At 40.0% G+C, this 13,436-nt stretch overlaps 1 long non-coding RNA gene across 1 annotated transcript in view; it reads right to left on the minus strand.

Moving 5' to 3' along the window:
* LOC110261066 overlaps positions 1 to 6,047 on the minus strand; it is a 39,622-nt gene extending 33,575 nt beyond the window's left edge. Inside the window, exons 1-2 of the long non-coding RNA XR_002344821.1 lie at positions 5,838 to 6,047; positions 4,980 to 5,093 (exon numbers count right to left, since the gene is read on the minus strand). This is a non-coding gene — a long non-coding RNA (uncharacterized LOC110261066). The remainder of the gene's footprint in view (positions 1 to 4,979; positions 5,094 to 5,837) is intronic.

Here is a 13,436-nt window from a genome sequence, read left to right on the forward strand (position 1 = left end):
TCTGGCGTAGGCTGGTGGCCACAGCTCCGATTAGACCCCTAGCCTGGGAACCTCCATGTGCCGCAGGAGCGGCCCAAGAAATAGCAAAAAGACAAACAAAACAAAACAAAACAAAAAAACAAAAAGACACATGCACCCCCATGTTCATTGCAGCACTATTCACAATAGCCAAGACATGGAAACAACCTGAATGTCTACCAACAGATGAATGGATTAGGAAGATGTGGTGCAGATACATGGTGGAATACTACTCAGCTATAAAAAAGAACTAATGCCATCTGCAGCAACATGGATGGAACTAGAGACTCTCATCCTAAGTGAAGTAAGTCAGAAAGAGAAAGAAATACCATATGGTATCACTTATATCTGGAATCTAGTATATGGCACAAATGAACCTTTCCACAAAAAGAAAATCATGGACTTGGAGAACAGACTTGTGGTTGCCAAGGGGGAGGGGGAGAGAGTGGGATAGACTGGGAGTCCAGGGTTAGTAGATGCAGACTGTTGCCTTTGGAGAGAATGGGCAATGAGATCCTGCTGTGTAGCACTGAGAACTATGTCTAATCACTTCTGATGAATCTACACACGTATGTGTAACTGGGTCACCATGCTGTATAGTAGAAAATTGACAGAACACTGTAAACCAGCTATAATGAAAAAAATAAAAATATAATTAAAAAAGTGGATTGAGATTAATTTTTCTCAAAGCTCTCGAAATAATGAAAAAAATGATGAAAGATAATGAGAGAAAAAGGTGTGTGTATATATACATATATGTATATATACTGGGTCACTATGCTGTACAGCAGAAATTGACACAACACTTTAAGTCAACTATTCCCTAATAAAAAATAGGTAAGAGTAAAAGTTAAAAACTACTAGATTCCTGGTCAGGAACATGCTGCTGCTCTGAAGACTAAGCAGGAGGATTTAGGAGGGGCCATAGGAGGGAGGCCATAGGAGGGACCAACATCCCAGGATCCTTAGGACTGGAATCCAACTGGGCTGAGAGGTGTGTGTGCCACCAGGAAGGACCCTGAGCCAGGCACGACGACTGGCCAGAGACAACCCAGAAACTAACCCACTCCTATAAAACCAGAAACAGTGAGCCATGTGGCAGAGCTGTTCTCCTGGGTTCCCTCACCCTGCTGCTCTCTACCTCGGTGCCCCTTCCCAATAATCTCTCTTGCTTTGAAGCCAAAAACAAAAAAACAAATGAAAAACCATCCCCCACAAAAAAAAAGCCCACTAGAACTGATAAATGAATTCCACAGGGGAGCAGGATACAAGAGGAGTCAATGGCATTTCCTTACGCCAGCAAGGAAATATCAGAAAGGGAATGCAAACAAACCAGCTCTTAAGAGCTCAGCAGCAAAAACTCACATGACACCGAAAAGGCAGGTCTAAGAGGAAAATGTAGAGCAATACGATCTCGCCTCAGAAAACAAGAGAAATCCCAAAGAAACACGCTAATCTTACACCTCAATCAAGAGAAAGAAAAACAAAATACACAGTTAGTAGAAGGAAAAAAAAACAACAACAAACATCAGAACAGAAATAAATGAAATTGAGACAAAAAAAAATCAATGAAACTAAAAGCTGCTTCTTTGAAAAAAAAAAAAAAAGCAAAACCCAACCCCAAAGGGATTAAGTTCCAAAATATTCAAGCAACTCATGCAGCTCAACATAAAATGAAAACAGAAACCAAAAACAATGCCATCAAAAAATGGCCAGAAGGTCTAAATAGCCTTTTCTCTGAAGAAGACATACAGAAGGTCAAAAACACATGAGAAGATGCTCCACATTGGTAATTATTAGGGAAATGCAAATCCAAACCACTAAGAGGTACCACCTCACGCCAACCAGAATGGCCATCATCAAAAAGTCTACAAACAATAAATGCTGGAGGGGGCGTGGAGAAAAGAAAACCCTCCTACACTGTTGGTGGGAATGTAAACTGGTACAACCACTATGGAAAAAACTATGGATGTTCCTCAAAAACTAAAAACAGAATTACCATTTGATCTAGCGATACCATATGGTGTTTGTCTTTCTCTCTCTGACTTACTTCACTTTGTAGGAGAGTCTCTAGTTCCATCCACGTTGCTGCAGATGGCATTATTTTGTTCATTTTTATGGCTGAGTACTATTCCACCATGTATCTGCACCACATCTTCCTAATCCAATCATCTGTTGATGGACATTCAGGTTGTTTCCATGTCTTGGCTGTTGTGAATAGTGCTGCAATGAACATGGGGGTGCATGTGTCTTTTCGAATGAAAGTTTTGTCTGGATATATGCCCAAGAGTGGGATTGCTGGGTCATATGGTAGTTCTATGTATAGTTTTCTAAGGTACCTCCATACTGTTCTCCATAGTGGTTGTACCACTTTACATTCCCACCAACAGTGCAGGAGGGTTCCCTTTTCTCCACATCCCCTTCAGCATTTGTTATTTGTGGACTTAATCATGATGGCCATTCTGACTGGTGTGAGGTGGTATCTCATAGTAGTTTTGATTTGCATTTGTCTAATAATCAGTGATGTTGAGCATTTTTTCATGTGGCTGTTGGTCATCTGTATATCTTCTTTGGATAAATGTCTATTCAGATCTTTTGCCCATTTTTCCATTGGGTGGTTGTTTTTTATTGCTGTTGAGTTGTATACTTTGTTTGTATATTTTAGAGATTGAGCTCTTGTCAGTTGCATCATTTGAAACTATTTTCTCCCATTCTGTAAGTTGTCTTTATTTTTTTAAATGGTTTCCTTTGCTGTGCGAAAGCTTGTCAGTTTGATTAGGTCTCATTGGTTTGTTTTTGCTTTTATTGGGTATTTATTTATATGTATGGCTAATTCATTTTTCTGTACACTTGAAACTAACACAATATTGTAAGTCATCTATATACAATAAAAATTTATTAGAAAAGGCTGTGAGTCTAAGGACACAATCCATAGAGTGAAATATAACTTACAAAATAGGAGAATACGCCAACCACATATATAGGTGTTAATATCTAAGAAGCATAATGAACTTAATTAAAAGCAAGTAACTGGATTACGAATGATTTTTTTTTTGGCTGCACCCATAGCATGTGGTACAGGATTGAACCCATACCACAGCAGTGACAATGCTGGATCCTTAACTACTGAGCCACCAGAGGACTCCTTCAAAGGACTTTTTTATTTTTTTGCTTTTTAGGGCCACACCCGCAGCATATGGCGATTCCCAGGCTAGGGGTCTAATCAGAGCTACAGCTGCTGGAGTACACCACAGCCACAGCAACACCAGATCTGAGCCATGTCCACTCCCTACACCACAGCTCATGGCAATGCCGGATCCTTGACCCACTGAGAGGGGCCAGGGATCGAACCCACCACTTCATGGTTCCTAGTTGGATTCGTTAGCCACTGAGCCACAATGGGAATTCCCTTCTTCTTCTTCTTTTTTTGTCTTGTTTTTAGGGCCACACCTGTGGCATATGGAGGTTCCCAGGCTAGGGGTCTAATCAGAGCTACAGCTGCCAGCCTACGCCATAGCCACAGCAACACCAGATCCGAGATGCATCTACAACCTACACCACAGCTCATGGTAACACAGGATCTTTTACCCATTGAGTGTGTCCAGGGATCAAACTTACAACCTCATGGTTCCCAGTCGGATTTGTTTCCACTGTGCCACGGCGGGAACTCCTGCAGAGGACTTTAAACAGAGATTTCTCTCAAGATGATACACTAATGGCCAACCAGAATATGAGAAGGTTCTCAACATCACTAATCTTTAGAGAAATGCTAAAGGGAAAAAAAACAAGATATCATCTTATACAGATTAAGATAGCTACTATCAACCCCCCCCAGAAAATAACAACTGTTTTTGGGGATGGGGGAAATTCAAACCCTTCTGCCCCCTTGCTAGGATTATAATACGGAGCAACCACTAAGAGAAAAGCATATTCTTAAAAAATAGAAACTAGAACTACTATACTAGCAAGTCATACAAATTCCAGGTCCATATCCAAAATAGTAGAGAGCAAAGCTGTGAAGAGAGATATTTGCAAACTCATGTTTATAGCACCACTGCCCACAATAGTCAAGAGATGAAACAACCCCAACTCTGATCTTCAGACGAATGCATCGACAAAACATGGTGTAAACCCACCATGGGCGATTATTCAGCCTTTAAAAGGAAGGAGATCCCGTCACACGGAGCAACACGGATGAACCCTGAGGACAATACACCAATGGAATAAGCCCATTACATACACGAAAATTGCTTTAGAATTCCACACATGTGTTATGTGAAGTCATCAAATAATACAAGATGTCAAAGTGAAATGGTGCATACTGGTGGCTGGGAGAGAGAAAAAATAAAAGGCGTTTTTTTTTTTTTTTTTTTAAAGGATATAGAAACTGATTTTTGTAAGATGGAAAAGTTCTGAGGATCTATAGCATGGCAACAAGAATATCTGGATACTACTGACCAGTAGGGTAAAACTAGGATTATTTTCAACTCCCAATATTTTTTGAAATGTGGTTTTGCAGTATAACACAAATCAGTCGGAATAATACAAACCATTCTTCAAGGGGATTAATTTGCTTTTGGAAAAAAATTCCAAAAAAAAACCCCCAACAAAACAAACAAACAAAAAAACCACAGCAGTGCTTTTCCTAAATATAATGAAGGTTCTGCAGGAATTAGTATCAGTATAACCTTATATTATATGCATTGTCTCTACTGCAATACATTTCGATTTACTGAAAATGAGAAGGTTTTTCCTAAAATTTTGAAATACAAATAATATTTTCCGTTAAAAAAGGAAAAAGAGATCTCAATTATAAACAACCAAACTTTGTACCTCACAAAACCATAAAGAACAAACTAAGCACCAAAGTTTGTAGAAGTAAGGGAAATAAAAAAACCAGAGCAGAGGAAGATGAAACAAAGGTCAGACGGTTTTCTGAAAAGAAAACCTGCATTACGTACCACTGGCAGAAACGTGAGTGACAGTAACATCCACAGGCAGGCAATGAAGGCGTTTCCCACCTCGCTCCTGTTCCCTCTTCCCGTTTCTCCCTAAGTCCAGCTGAATTTACTTCCCTTGAGAAAACAAGAAACAGGCTTTCATTTCATCACAGCAATTCACCTCCTCCTCTCTTCCTGGGATTCCCTCTCCCATCACTTCAATCGTCTTGCTCCTGCCCAGACTCCAGCTCAGGTGATTCCACCTGCTCATAGCCACCTGCTGATCATCCTCAATCACCAGGATCAACTCACTCTCTTCGTCTCCAAATGAAATTCACAGGTTGTTGCTTTTTTTACCCCTTTCTCCTCTCTCTTCCTAACACATTGAGAGCTAGAGAAGAAGTACTACTCTCTTCATCCACTAACAGATACTGAGCCCGCAGAGGCTGCCTTAGTGGGCTTCCTCTGAGTAACTTTACCTGTCTATTCTACATCATTTCCTACAGTAGAGGAGGAGATACAGAACTTTACTTATTCTGCTCTCTCCTCTGAATGATAATTACCTGAAATTCTCTGACATTCCAGGGAGTTAGGTTTTACTGTAGCCCTATGCACCTTAAAAACCTCTCTTTATTAGCAAATGATCTGATTGGAAATGCAGGCCCAGTCTAAACCCTATGACCTCACCAGAAACCCCACTCTCTGCTCCCTAAATTACTCCTCCACTAGAGCCTGGGTGTGGATGCTCAGAGTGAGGCAGGTCAGCATGCGTCCTGCCCAACGTTTGTGCACAACCATAGCTCCGAGGTCCACTCCTGGTGGAGACTTTCTCTGTCCTCTTCGTTTTTGCCATGAGATTGAACATAAGGAAGCACTCACCTGGCTGGTCTTTGCAGCAAGGATTTGTACAGGGAAGTGTCAATCAGGATGGGGCGGAGGCTCCTGACTCCATAGATGCAGGGCCCGGGGGCCCGGACCTGACTCTCCCCCCAGAGACGCAGCATCGCAGCACCCGCTGTCTCCATCACACGGCTCTCCGGAGCATAGGGGGCGTCTCCCATGAGCAGCCCGATTTATCCCCAGTGCAATCACCAGCCTCCTTCTCACGTGATTAAGGACAACGTTTGGCAATTGAAGAAGAACCTAATGAGGAGCCAAACAGCAGGTGGAAAAAGTGCTGCATCCCCGTGGAAAACCAAAGCTCAGAATCAAAGTGGTAATTGGGCGTTCAAGGGACACACTGTGATGCATCCGTGACTCCCTTTCCTAGATTTCCAGTTGGGCATGTTCCTCAAAGGTTTTTTCATCTCTTCAAAATGCTGAGCATCATCTTGGTCAAGAGTCGTTGGGTCCAGGGACTGTACATTCCAGGGGGGTCTTGCTACTTACCGCCTTAGGGCTTTTCATCTGGAAAACACCCTGTTTAGAAGCGATCTTCCCCACCTCAAAACACTGTGTATCCCTAATGCCCCCATGATTCCAGGGGAAGATGATGCCTTCTATTGGTACCGTTATTGGGGTGACTTATTCGGGGTGATTTATTGGAATTTGGTCACACCCATTCTCATTTTGACTACATCAGCTTCCACCTACAAGGGCAGCATTGAGTAGGTGAGACAGAGACTGTACCACCCATGAGCCTAAGATACTTAGTATCTGACTCTTTAATAAAAATTGGCCACGTGCGACTCCTTGTGTTTCGTAGGACTTCTCGTGCCCTACGCCCACCCCATCTGAAGGTCCATGGTGCTCCCAATCCCTGGGGAAACCACATAGATTTTTACACCAGGGTTTTCTCTGAGGAATTGTTCTTTTTCTTGTTCATTTGTTTCTGAGTATGTCTTTATTCTTCCGTTGGGCTAATTCAAAGGCTTCTCAAATCATCCTTTATGATGAGGAACTCATGGGTCGTGTCAACATCAAAAGTCCTATCCTGTGGAAAGAAATGAATAGTTGAGCAAAAGGAAAGACTACAGCGTCTCTCATCACTTCTGTCACAGAAGTTACTACACTTCTGTCTGTGGAGTTTCTTTAACGTCTTCCTCTTTCCAAAATCTCTACTTTTCCTGGCTGGACACTCCCCTGGACTTCCTGATAACCAAATCACACAGTATATGTTTTGTAGCAACAGAAGCCTGTTATTCAAAGTAGGCATTCCATATGGCACAAGTGAACCTGTTTACAAAACAGAAACAGACTCATAAACATAGAGAACAGACTTGTGGTTTCCAAGAGGGAGGGGGAGGGAGTAGGATGGATGGGGAGTAGATGCAAACTATTACCCTTAGAATTGATAAGAATGAGGTCCTACTATATAGCACAGGGAATTATATCCAGTCTCTTCAGAGAGGACATGATGGAAGGTAATATAAGAAAGGAAATACACACACACACACACACACACACACACGTATATGCATATATATATGAATGATTGGGTCACTATGTTGTACAGCAGAAATTGGCACAACACTGTAAATCAACTAGAATAAAAATAAATAAAAAAGTAGGAATTCCATTTAGTGTAAGATCTATGATTATCTGATAAAAGATTTTTTCCCTCTTTTTCATGTAAGACAAGCAAAAGAAAAGACCATGCATATTTTTGACATTATATTTAGTCTACACATTAGCACAGACCTATCAAAGTATGGACACATCACAGATACTTTTATTATTGTCCTTTTTTAAATTATTACTCAATGAATTTATTACATTTGTAGTTGTACAATGATCATTACAATCCAATTTTATAGGATTTCCATCCCACAACCCCAGTGCATCTCCCCAACCCCCAACCTGTCTCCTTTGGAAACCATAAGTTTTTCAAAGTCTGTGAGTCAGCATCTGTTCTGCAAAGAAGTTCATTGTGTCCTTTTTTCAGATTCCACATGTCAGTGAAAGCATTTGATGTTGGTGTCTCATTGTCTGACTGACTTCACTTAGCATGATAATTGCTAGGTCCATCCATGTTGCTAAAAATGCCAGTATTTCGTTCCTTTTCATGGCTGAGTAATATTCCATTGTGTGTATGTACCACATCTTCTTCTTCTTCTTTTTTTTTTTGTACCACACCTTCTTGATCCACTCCTCTGTCGATGGACATTTAGGTTGTTTCCATGTCTTGGCTATTGCAAATAGTTCTGCAATGAACATTGGAGTACATGCGTCTTTGCAAGTTATGGTTTTCTCTGGATAAATGTCCAGGAGTGGGATTGCTGGATCAAATGGTAGTTCTGTTTTTAGTTTTCTCAGGAATCTCCATACTGTTCCACAGTGGTTGTGCCAATTTATAATCCCACCAACAGTGTAATAGGGTTCCTTTTTCTCCACACCCTCTCCAGCACTTATTGTTTGTAGACTTTTTGATGATGGCCATTCTGGCTGGTGTAAGGTGGTACCTCATCCTGGTTTGATTTGCATTTCTCTAATAAGAGTGATGTTGAACATCTTTTCATGTGTTTTTTGCCATCTGTATGTCTTCTTTGGAGAACTGTCTGTTCAGATCTTCTGCCCATTTTTGTATTTTTTATTTTTTTTGGTATTGGGCTGCAGGAGGTGTTTATAAATTTTGGAGATGAATCCCTTGCCAGTTGATTCATTTGCAAATATTTTCTCCCATTCTGTGGGCTGTCTTTTTGTTTTGTTTAGGGTTTCCTTTGCTGTGCAGAAACTTTGAAGTTAGATTAGGTCCCATTTGTTTATTTTTGTTTTTACTGTCATTACTCTAAGAGGTGCATCTGAGAAGATGTTGCTGTTGTTTATGATGGAGAGTGTTTGGTTTATGTTTTCCTCTAAGAGTTTTATAGTATCTGGTCTTATATATAGATCTTTAATCCATTTTTTTTTTGTCTTTTGTCTTTTTGTCTTTTTGTTGTTGTTGTTGTTGTTGTTGCTATTTCTTGGGCCGCTCCCGCGGCATATGGAGGTTCCCAGGCTAGGGGTTGAATCAGAGCTGTAGCCACCGGCCTACGCCAGAGCCACAGCAACGCAGGATCCGAGCCGCGTCTGCAACCTACACCACAGCTCACGGCAACGCCGGATCATTAACCCACTGAGCAAGGGCAGGGACCGAACCCGCAACCTCATGGTTCCTAGTCGGATTCGTTAACCACTGCGCCACGACGGGAACTCCATTTAATCCATTTTGAGTTTATTTTTGTGTATGGTGTTAGGGAGTGTTCTACTTTCATTCTTTTACATGTGGCTGTCCAGTTTTCCCAGCACCACTTATTGAACAGGCTGTTTTTTCTCCATTGTATATTCTTGCCTCCTTTGTCATAGATGAGTTGGTTGTAGGTACATGGGTTTAATTATGGGCTTTCTATCCTGTTCTACTGATTTATGTTTCTGTCTTTGTGCCAGTACCATACGGTTTTGATGATTGTTGCTTTGTAGTATAGTCTGAAGTCAGGAGCCTGATTCCTCTAGCTCCATTTTTCTTTTTCAGGATATCTTTGGCTATTCTTGGCCTTTTATGCTTCCAAACAAACTTTAAAATATTTTTTTCGAATTCTGTGAAAAATGTCCTTAGTAATCTGATAGGGATTGCATTGAATCTGTAGATTGTCTTGGGTAGTATAGTCACTTTGATAATTTTGATGCTTCCAATCCAAGAGCATGGTATGTCTTTCCATCTATTTGTGTCACCTTTGATTTCTTTCAACAGTGTCATAGTTTTTGGAGTACAGGTCTTTTGTCTCTTTAGGTAGGTTTACTCCTAGGTATTTTATTCTTTTGGATGCAATGGTAAACGGGATTGCTTCCCTAATTTCTCTATCTGATCTTTCATTGTTAGTGTATTGAAATGCCATTGATTTCTGTGTATTAATTTTGTATCCTGCGACTCTGCCAAATTCATTGATGAGCTCTAACAGTTTTCTGGTAGATTCTCTAGATATAGTATCATGTCATCAGCAAATAGTGATAGTTTTACTTCTTCCTTTCCAATTTGGATTCCTTTTATGTCTTTTACTTCTCTGATGGCTGTGGCTAGGACTTCCAAAACTATGTTGAATAGTAGTGGTGAGAGCAGACATCCTTGTCTTGTTCCTGATCTCAGGGGGAATTCTTTCAGATTTTCACCATTGAGAAGGATGTTAGCTGTGGGTTTGTCATATATGGCCTTTATTATGTTGAGGTAGTTTCCCTCTATGCCCACTTTCTGAAGGGTTTTTATCAGAAATGGGTGTTGGATTTTGTCAAAGGCTTTTTCTGCATCCATGGAGAGGATCATATGGTTTTTATTTTTCAGTTTGTGAATGTGGTGTATCACACTGACTGATTTGTGGATATTGAAGAACCCCTGCATCGCTGGGATAAATCCCACTTGATCATGACATACAATCCTTTTAATGTATTGTTGGATGCAGTTTAGTAGTATTTTGTTACAGATTTTTGCATCGATGTTCATCAGTGAAATTGGCCTATAGTTCTCTTTTTTTGTGGTATCTTTGTCTGCTTTTGGTATCACGGTGATGGTGGCCTCATAGAATGAATTTGGGAGTATCCCTTCCTCTGCAATTTTTTGGAATAGTTTCAGAAGGATAGGTATTAGCTCTTCTCTAAATGTTTGATAGAATTCGCCTGTGAAGCCATCTGGTCCTGGACTTTTGTTTGTTGGAAGATTTTTAATCAGTTTCAATTTCTGTACTTGTGATTGGTCTGTTCATCTTTTCTATTTCATCTTGGTTTAGTCTTGGAAGATTGTACTTTTCTAAGAATTTGTCCATTTCTTCTAGGTTTTCCGTTTTATTGGCGTATAGTTGCATGTAGTAGTCTCTTCTGATCTTTTGTATTTTTGTGATGTCCATTGTTACTTCTCGTTTTTCATTTCTAATTTTATTGATTTGAGTCCTCTCTCTTCTTTTCTTGATAAGTCTGGCTAAGGGTTTATCAATTTTGTTGATCTTTTCAAAGAACCAGCTTTTCATTTCGTTGATCTTTTCTATGGTTTTCTTTGTTTCTATTCCATTAATTTCTGTTCTGTTCTTTACGATTTCTTTCCTTCTACTAACTTTAGGTCTTGTCTGTTCTTCTCTCTCTAGCTGCTCTAGATGTAAAGTTAGCTTGTTTATTTGAAGCTTTTCCTTGTTTCCTGAGGTGGGCTTGTATTGCTATAAGCTTTCCTCTCAGAACGGCTTTTGCTGCATCCTATAGGTTTTGGAGTGTCGTATCTTTGTTGTCATTTGCTTCTAGGTATTTTTTAATTTCCTCTTTGATTTCTTCAGTGATCCATTGGTTGTTTAGTAGCATGTTGTTTAGTCTCTACGTGTTTGTGTTTTTTGCAGTTTTTTTCTTGTTGATTTCCAGCCATATGGTGTTGTGGTCGGAAAAGATGCTTGATATGATTTCAATTTTCTTAAAGTTACTTAGGTTTGATTTGTAGCCCAGGATGTGATCAATCTTAGAGAATGTTCCATGTGCACTTGAGAAGAATGTGTATTCTGTTGCTTTTGGATGGACTATCCTATCAATATCTATTAAGTCCATCTGGTTTAATGCTTCATTCAGGGCCTGTGTTTCCTTATTGATTTTCTGTCTGGATGATCTGTCCATTGCTGTAAGTGGAGTGTTAAAGTCCCCTCCATGATTATGTTATTGTCAATTTGTCCTTTTAAGGTTGTTAGCCTTATATATTGTGGAGAACCTATGTTGGGTGCATAGATATTTAAAATTGTTATATCATCTTCTTGGATTGATCCTTTGATCATTATGTAGTGACCTTCCTTGTCCCTTAAAACATTCTTCATTTTAAAATTTGTCTGTTATGAATATTGCTGCTCCAGCTTTTTTTTGATTCCTGTTCATGTGGAATATTTCCTTCCATCTTCTCAGTTTCTGTCTTTTTTTTTTTTGGCCATTTCTTGGGCTGCTCCTGTGGCATATGGAGGTTCCCAGGCTAGGGGTCGAATCAGAGCTGTAGCTGCCAGCATACGCCAGAGCCACAGCAATGCGGGATCCGAGCCACACATCTGTGACCTACACTACAACTCATGGCAAGGCTGGATCCTTAACCCACTGAGCAAAGCCAGGGATCGAACACACAACCTCATGGTTCCTAGTCAGATTCGTTAACCACTGAGCCATGATGGGAACTCCCATCTTCTCACTTTCAATTTGTATGTGTCCCTAGAATTGAAGTGGGTCTCTTGAAGACAGCATATATATGGATCTTGTTTGTGTATCCATTCAGCCAGTCTATGTCTTTTGGTTGGGGCATTTAGTCCATTAACATTTAAGGTAATTATTGATATGTACGTTCTTATTGCCATTGTATTCATTGCTTTGGATTTGTTTTGTTGCTCTTTTTTCTTCCCTTCTTCTCTTGTTCTCTCCTCTTCTGGTTTGATGACTATCTTTAGTGTTGCATTTGAGTTGATTTTTCTTATTTGTTTGTGTATCAATTGTAGATTTTTGGTTTGCAGTTACCCTGATGTTTTGATATAAGATTCTATGTATATATATGATTATTTTAAGTTGTTGGTCTCTTAATTGCAAGTGCATCTCCAGTGTCCTGCATTTGTACCCACCTCTTCTCATGATTTCTGATTTTGGTGGCATAATTGTGCATGGATGATTTCGTATCTTTACTGTATCTATACCTTTACTGGTGAGCCTTGTCATTTGTGGTATTTTTGTTTCCTGTTGCGGCCCTTTCTTTTCTGCCTAGAGAAGTCCCTTTAGTATTTGTTGTAAAGCTGGTTTAGTGTTGCTGAGTTCTCTTAGCTTTTGCTTATCTGTGAAGCTTTTGATTTCTCCTTCAAATCTGAATGAGAACCTTTCTGGGTAATCTTTGTTGGAGGCTTTTTCCTTTCATTATGTTAAATATATCATGCCACTCCCTTCTGGCCTGCAGTGTCTGCTGAAAAATCTGCCAATAACCTTATCAGGGTTTCCTTATATGTTATTTGTTTATTTTTCCTAGCTGCTTTCAATATTTTCTCCTTGTCTTTAATTTTGGTCAGTTTGATTAATGTGTGTCTTGGGGTGTTCCTCCTTGTGTTTACTTTACAAGGAGGAAGACGCATTGTGCTTCCTGGATTTGAGTGAGGGCTTCCTTTCCCATGTGAGGGAAGTTTTTGGCTGTTATCTCTTGGAATATTTTTTCTGTCCCCTTATCTCTCTCTTCTCCTTCTGGCACCGCTATAATACAGATGTTGGTGCATTTCACATTGTCCCAGAGTTCTCTGAGACTCTCTTCATTTGTTTTCAATCTTTTTTCTCTTTTCTGTTCTGCATCTGTAATTTCCACTAATCTGTCCTCCACCTTGCTTATTCGTTCTTCTGCCTCCTGTATTCTGCTGTTAGCTGCTTCTAGTGAATTTTTTATTTCAGTTATTGTATTTTGCATCTCTTCTTGTTTAAGTTTTATATCTTGTATCTCTTTGCTCAGTGTTTCCTGTAAGTTATCCATCTTTGCCTCCAGTTTATTTCCAATGTCTTGCATCATCTTCAGCATCAACAGTCTAAAGTCTT

The sequence above is a fragment of the Sus scrofa genome, chromosome 6 (genome assembly GCF_000003025.6).
Source record: "Sus scrofa isolate TJ Tabasco breed Duroc chromosome 6, Sscrofa11.1, whole genome shotgun sequence".
In the NCBI taxonomy this organism is placed as follows: domain Eukaryota; kingdom Metazoa; phylum Chordata; class Mammalia; order Artiodactyla; family Suidae; genus Sus; species Sus scrofa.